At 28.4% G+C, this 8,034-nt stretch overlaps 1 protein-coding gene across 1 annotated transcript in view; it reads right to left on the bottom strand.

Moving 5' to 3' along the window:
• LOC117180442 (myosin-VIIa) overlaps positions 1-1,929 on the bottom strand; it is a 414,863-nt gene extending 412,934 nt beyond the window's left edge. Inside the window, exon 1 of the mRNA XM_033372940.1 lies at positions 1,335-1,929. The gene's annotated coding sequence lies outside the window, so the exon portion shown is untranslated. The remainder of the gene's footprint in view (positions 1-1,334) is intronic.
• Between the last annotated feature and the right edge of the window lie 6,105 nt (positions 1,930-8,034).

Raw genomic sequence — 8,034 nt, 5'->3', positions numbered from 1 at the left:
TGACCCATTTTCGAGAAAAATGCATTTAAAATTTTTTTTTAAATTAGCTTACTTTTTCCAATTTCAATCGATTTTAAAACTTATAACCATATATAGAATTTTCACTACAAAAAATAATCGAAGAACGCATCTTCAAAAAAAAAACTATTTTGCTTCTTTCACTAATATAACATCAACTTTTTTATTTTTATCTTATATCTGACTCTATATTATGAACGTAAAATATTATTAGCACATTTTTTATCGCAGCAACACTTTCACCTGATAATAATTATTTACAAAATTTTGATTTACTTTCTTTTGTAATAAATACTGTCCAAAATTGATATTCTAAAAAAGTAAATAACTGTCAATAAATAATTCCCGCCAGACGAACGTGCTGCCATTACCGCGTTAGCACGATTCGTAACGTTTAAAATATCAGCTCTTTCGTTTCTTATCGATCTCAATTGATTATTTCTGAGAGTGGATACTGCTTTCGCAGCGAAGGCAGTACCTGAAACAATGTATAACAATGAGCTTCTCTATTTAATGAATCCAATTCATGCACCAGCTACCCGTACACCCTTTTCGATTGATTCCAAGTTTATATCGGTTCTTTACATACAAGAAAAAAAGAAAAAAAGTTTATTTTACTTAACTTTTTTCACACAGGAATGAAATGAGCAAAAAATTCAAAAATCGGCTACCGTAGAACTCCTTGAAATGTAACGATAAATACATATATCAAGAAAAAAATTCCAATTTTTAATCAAATTACGTTATTTTGCCCTGCGGCGACACTTACCAATTTACTGTGATTTTTAGCAATACGCCAAGATGTTGCAAATATTTTAACTAAATTAGCTTAATTTCATTAAACGAATTGTATTAAATGATGACATTCCAATTTATAAGTAATCTATATAGGGTGATGAGGTCTAAAATGACTGAAATTAAAGTAAAAAATAATATATATTTAAACTGGAAACGGCTCCAAAATCGTGATTATGAAGAAGGTACGAGGCAAACATAAGATTTTTCTCTTTTGGATTCTGCCTGTTTACCGGTTCTCATCCAGGCATTTGTTCCAAATCGACCGAACTTGGTAACGAGTACAAACTGGCTATAACCTCATCTCATAACGCCATAAATACGCTGCGTACTTGCTCGGTACTTCCTCTACATACAATCTGAAGCCAAACTCACACAAACACAAGCGCGCACGCAGTGCTGCAAGTACTAAACTCGCCATCGTGTGGTATTAATCTGATCTTTTAACTTAACTAAAATTATTGATACTTTTAAAGCTTTTTTGCAATGTAACAATTTTAACTAAAGTATGCAGTCTATACCTGCCAGGGACGAGAGGGTACACAACGGTCGAGGAAGACAAGCCGCTATACGTATTTTCGCTTCATTAAGACACTTCACTGCAGTTGAGGGATCACTTCGCGAAGCCTGCTATTCTTCATGACTTTGAGGCGATATCTAATTAAAATTGCAGATACTCCGGTGACTCAGTTTCTGGCAAACAGGAACTTGCTTCGATTACCTACAGCCGTGAGGAACCAAGAACTGGGGGAAAATCGACAGACCGGCACGTTAACAAGTCTATTCGGTGGGTTTCGGCTCGGATCGGACGCTCTAGGTGGAAAAAGAGGTGGGAAAAAAGTGGATGACCTGACAAGCAGACCACTATGTTGTCGGCACTTATTGGAACTTGAATTCTAATTAACCTGACTGTGGTTTCGTACCTATTCGCCAAGCGCATACGATGAGGGCAGTTGTATGGCATCGACTAAATTGGAACGAGGAATGGAATGCATTAGTTGTAGACTCGACTTGAACTTCTCTCAGATAACGGCAGGTGAAGTCTGAGAGTCCGCGCCGCGCGTGATGCACTGTTTACGAATACCTGTTGCTCTGACTATTTTACCTGACTGCACCTGTCTCTTCTAAAGCGATTCTCAAGCCTAGAGGCCTAAAGCTGAGATCTTAAAAGTATATACCGTTTGCGCATGGTTTTTTTCGGTGGAAGGTAATGTTGGTAGTTGAAGCAAAGATATTATAAACGTAGATGCGGTGCGAGCTTAGTTACCCGCCATAAATATAGACGGCGCGTCCGGCGAAAAAAGTCACTTCCCCTCTACCCACCGCTCCCCGTAGAAAGCACACATCGATATAGTTTGCCAAGAGCCACTTGGAGCGCTGTAAGCAGCTCTCGGTACACCGATGGTAAACTTAGCTTGGACAAGAACCATTGAAATTGAAATTAAATTACCAATTAATGCGTTTTTTACATTTCATAACAAACGTAAAATATCCACGCTTTGTAAAACATGGTTATTTTAATAAATACCAGACAGAAAATTAAATGTATAATTTATATTTCTGTTTCATATATTTTGTAATATTTATAAAGTTATTTGATTATTTCCAAATATATCTTTGTTATTTCTCATCTTTTTATATTCTTTCATAAGTAACAATTTATTTACTTCACAATATTATATTTTTATTTAAACAGATAAGACTTTTAGTGCAATATCGATACATAGTTCTTTAATATTATTCAGTGTGTATTTTTATATTTGTATAGTTTGCAATTTCTACAGATATTTTAGTCTATTCGACTAATGAATTTACCGCATGTATTTTTAAATTTCTTAATTATTACGTTTCGACAAAGGTTCCGATCACTGACAATGAGTTGAATCGCAGAATAATAATAAGTTAATAAATCTATAACTGCTGTTTGGGTCAAACCTGTATTTAGTGTTAGGAGTTCTCTACTTTAAATCAGAAAACTTTGAACCCTCAGAGCAGAGGTTAATATATATATATATATATATATATATATATATATAACATGCCCGTTGAAATTTCTCAAATGTGACTTTTTTGGGACCCAAATTAATTAAAATTTTTAACCCAAGACTTTGAAATAAAAGTCTAAACAATGGAATAATTTGGAAATCTATATCTTGAAAATTCATGAATTTTTAATTATAACTTCAAGATTTAAATCTAATTTTAAAAATTTATAAATAAAAATTGCAAAAGTTGTATGTTTTAAAATTGAAAATTCATTAATTTTCATGATATGCGTGTCAAATTTCATGAATTAGGAAGATTTATAATTGAGAATTCCTGACTTCTAATCTTCAAAATCTTCAAAATTCAACAGTGTCTGATTGTAAATATTCTAAATTAAAGAGTTTTAAATTGCAGATCGTTAAAATTCAAGAATTTTCCATTGCAAGTCTTCAAAATTGAACTATTCAAAAAAATTTTCATATTATGCCTTTAAAATATAAATCTTGAAAATTAAATAATTTGATATTCCAAATCTTTAACATTTCAAATCACGGCAGTAATCAGAGTACAGATATTTTTTACATTCTCATCATAAAAGGTATTACATTTGTGTAAAATTTTACGTCTGGACACGAAAAACAGGTTTTTACGAGTGTTTCTGCCTGTCTGTATGCATGTTTGTTTGCGAATATAATAACTTTTTAAAAAATCATCTATTATATTGGCCTTTGGTATACTTTTTAAGTATCAGAAACTAAAGATCAAGTTCATTGGCTATTTTGGATGAAAATTCAAAAAGTTAAAGAATTTTCAAAATTTCTGAGACAATTTTTTTCAAGATATAAAAATACCATGTACGTGTATTTGTAATAATTGGAAATTCGAACAATTTGCCTTATCGACTTCTTTTCATAAAAATAATATTACCAGAATTATTGAATTTTCAACAAATTAAAAAAAAATACCAAAATGAAAATTGTAAACTAACCAACGCGAGACTTGAAAAAAATTGGAGAGAAGAAAAACGTTGCTTCTTGAAAGCCCTACAAGATTATCATAACAACTTTTCAAATTGTTTTGGATAATCGAAAATTCAAATTTTGAAAGCACCAAAAATAATGAAAAATCACAAATTTAATTTAGTGATCAAACTGTGCAAAATGCGAAAAAAAGACAACATTAAAAATATAAGATATAAGTGTATGGATAAACGACATAAGCAACGAAAAGAATAAATAGATAAAAGTTGTTTACCGAAAAAAGAGCTAATAAATGTGTTATTAATCTAAAATGCTATTAACAATTTTCTGTGTTATTAATGTTACTAATGTCGTAACATTTCGGAAATCTGAACATTTTCGTCGAGACATTCGATAAGCACAAATAAGAAGAATACATACATAAAGAATACATAATAAGGAGTAAATGAAAACAAATTCACGAATTGGATAAAGTTTCGATGAAACTAGACATAGTCAAGGATGTTCAGAAATCATGAATTAAAATTCACCTATAAAGCACCAAGGTTCACAATGTCATTCTTTGACTATCGCAAATTTTTTTATAATTATAAAATGTCATATAAATAAAAAGTTAAACTTCACGTACCAAAAAAATAAAGAAGGAAAGAAGATAAACAGGGCAACCTCGCAATCCCTTTAATGCATGCTTGTTTTTTTTTATTTTGCCCTTGGTTATTTCTGAATTTTGTAATTCATAAAAATATATTTGTGAATATTTTGGTGTTAAATCAACAAAGATTGTCCAAATGACAAAATTTAATTTAGATTGTGTCAAAATATAAATTCAATAACAAAATTATTATGAATTGAAAAATTTTTTTATTTCAAATTGGATAAGCACGAAATTACAATTTCTCTTTAACTTTCAACGCTAAACTTCAAATGCAACTGCATTTTCTGGTAAATTTTAGCTTTTCAATTTTCGCAAATTTCATCCTTGCGAAGGTAAATACAAAAAATTAAATCTTGAAAATCAATTTGTCAAAATAAAAATAATTTTTAATTTGTCCAAGTATCTTAAGAATTTTTTTTATTATTCCCAATTCGTATCGAAAAAATCCGGCTATTTGTACCAAAAATTTGGTACAAGTAGCCGCGGCCTATCTTTAAAGCTTTTAAAATCATTAAGAAAACTTCGAAATTATATTTCAAAATCATAAAAAATCTAAATTTTCTTTTGAATTTTTTGAAATCATCTGAAATTATTTTTGATTTTTTTTTAGCAAAAACTTTCAATCATCTTTTCCAATGATTTCCATTTTTCCCAAATTTGTTGTAACATCTTGCTCAAAAATGGTCTTAAAATCTTCCAGATTTTAAAAAATTTTGTAAACCTTTTAAAAAATTTGCAATATTTGTAAACATCATGAAACTATGTAATTTTTCAAAATAAAAAGTCAACAAATAATTTAAAAATAACAAAAAATCTAAATTTCCTTTTAATTTTTTTTGAAATCTTTATATTATTTTGGACCGTTTTAAAAAATTCTAAATATCTTTTAAAATAGTTCCTATTTTTCCTCAAAGCGTTGTTAAATTCTGCAAACAAAATTACCTCAAATTCTTGCAGATTTTTTTGCTACGATTTTATATATTTTATTAGACGTTTTGAAATATTTGTGGAACGACAGAAAAATTATGAAAAGCAAAATTAACGATTAAAAAAATTTCCGAAATTATAAAATTGTTGAAAGATAAAACTCTCGAATTTCAAAATTCCCGACAGTTTACAATATTACCGAATTAAAAAATTTCTGACATAAAATTGAAGAATTACACAACAAATTAAATTAGAAAATTCCAGCATTTAAACAATTTGAAATTATTCAGAACTATTAAATATATTTTGAAATGATTCTCATTGTTCCTAAAATTGTTATAAAATCCTTTGAAAGAATTTCTTCGTAATTTTTCCAAATTTTGCGAAATACCTTTAAACAATATCTCAAAATTATGTGATTATCAAATTAAAAATTTTGTTTCGAAATGATAAAAAATTGTATCATAATCTTAAAGATTTTGTTTTCACAAATTTGTAAATATTTTGAAATATTGTTAAACATTCCATTAAAATTATGTAGTTTAAAAACATAAAAAATTAAAATTGAGTTTGCAAATCATTAAAAACCTTAATTTTTCTTAAAAATGTTTAAAAATATTTTTGAATTATTTTCAATTTTTCTTAGAATTTTTGAATATCTTTTACAATGTTTCCCATTTTTCGTAGTTTTTTTTTGGATAAAGTTCTTTTAAAAAATTGCTTAAAATCTTACATGTTTTTTACAATTTTTTAAATATTTTGAAATGTTTTGAAATATTGTTAAGCATTCCAATAAAATTATTAAATTAAAAAAAAGTTAAAAATGAATTTCAAAATCATCGAATTACTCAATTTTCTTTATAATTTTTAAAAATATTTTCTAATTATTTTTGAACCTTTTTCAGATCTTTAATATATCCTTTCAAGTGACTCCCATTGTTGATACAATTTTTGTAAAATCTTGCAAAAAATGGATTCAAAATCTTCTTTATATAAATTCTATTTGTGTTAGATATTGTGTTAATTTGTACCGTAAACTGTTTTTTGAAAAATCAATAATTACGGGCACAATTTTTGGTAAAACTTTTTTTACAAGATCCGCAATTTCTCTCTGAAGCAAGATTATAGCATGTGCTAGGCGACTTGAAGTATACACAATTTTGTGCAGGAAAGAAAAATTCCAAAAACCTAATCATTAATAAAAAAATTTTTTTTTTGAATATTTAAAAAAACTAAAACTTGTGCTAAGGTGTGCTCGAAAAATTTAGTCTTTATTCCCTCTAACGAAAGTATGTGAGATCAAGAGTTCTCATATTAAAACTGAAAATGTAAAATTCAAACAAAATACAAAGCCCAAAAATAATCAAATTTCGAAAAACCAAAACTTGTGCTGAGTTGTGCTCGACAAATGCAATCTTTACTCCCTTTAACAACTTACGTAAGATCAATAGTTGTCACATTAAAATTCAAATGGGAAACTCAAAAAACATAAAAGATCCAAAAATAGTCAAATTACGAAAAGGTAAAACTTGTGCTGAATGGTGCTCGATAACTGCAGTTATTATTCAGCACAAGTTTTGTTTTTTCGAAATTAGATTATTTTTGGGCTTTGTATTTGGTTTGAGTTTTACATTTTAAATTTTATATGAGAACTGTCGATCTCACATAATTCCGTTAAAGGGAATAAAGACTATATTTGTGGAGCACAACTCAGCACAAGTTTAAGTTTTTTCGAAATTTTTGAAAATAATAAAATTTGTTGGTTTTCTTTTCAACTGCATAGGTTTATGGAGTTTTTCTCTCCTGTACAAAATTCTGTATACTTTGAGCCACCTAGCACAACCTTTCTTTTTGCTCTAGTAAGAAAATGCGGATCCAGCAAAAAAAAAGTTTTTCTAAAATTTTGCCCATAATTTTTGATTTTTCAGCAAACAGTTTACAGCCAAAAATTAGCACAAGTCTAACACAATCTTGCACAACTTTAATTTTTTTTTAAAAATAAGTTTGCGGATCTAACTTCCAAGACATTTATTTTTTAAACTTTTTCGCAACGTTTTTAAATACTTTGAAGCATTCTTTCAAAACTGTGTTATTTAAAAAAATAAAAATCCAAAATATAATTTCGAAATCATTACGAACCTAAATTTTTCCACTTTTTCTAAAATTGTTATCAAATCTCGTTAACAATTGCCGCAAATTTTTCCACATTTTTACAAATTTTTAAAAATACTTTTTAAAATTCTCTTATAATTGTGTAATGTATGAAAATATAAAGTCAAAACTAAATTTGCATTTTATCAAAATCTCAATTTCCTTTTACGTTTAAAAAATGCTTTCAAATTACAGCGATTTCCAGTTTTCATATTAAAAAATTATCTTGTAACATTTTCTGAGCTTTTAAATATATTATATTCTCATCACAGAAGATATTAGATTTGTGTAAAATTCCCCCCACCCCCTCACCCCGTTTGTGTAAAATGTCTACGTTTTGAGACCCCCTGAAAATGAAAAACAGGTTTTTACGAATTTGTCTGTATATATGTCTGTCCCTCAACACGATAATCTTTGAAAAAATTTACGAGGGTAGTTCAATAAGTCCTTAGAATGACCAACAGATGGCGCGCGAATCGCTCCAAATCATCTGTTTTCAGTCAGCACCACTCCCGACTAGAT

This window comes from Belonocnema kinseyi, chromosome 9, assembly GCF_010883055.1.
Source record: "Belonocnema kinseyi isolate 2016_QV_RU_SX_M_011 chromosome 9, B_treatae_v1, whole genome shotgun sequence".
Classification (NCBI taxonomy): domain Eukaryota; kingdom Metazoa; phylum Arthropoda; class Insecta; order Hymenoptera; family Cynipidae; genus Belonocnema; species Belonocnema kinseyi.
Note: the sequence above shows the minus strand (reverse complement) of the source record. Positions and strands in the feature narration are given on the sequence as shown.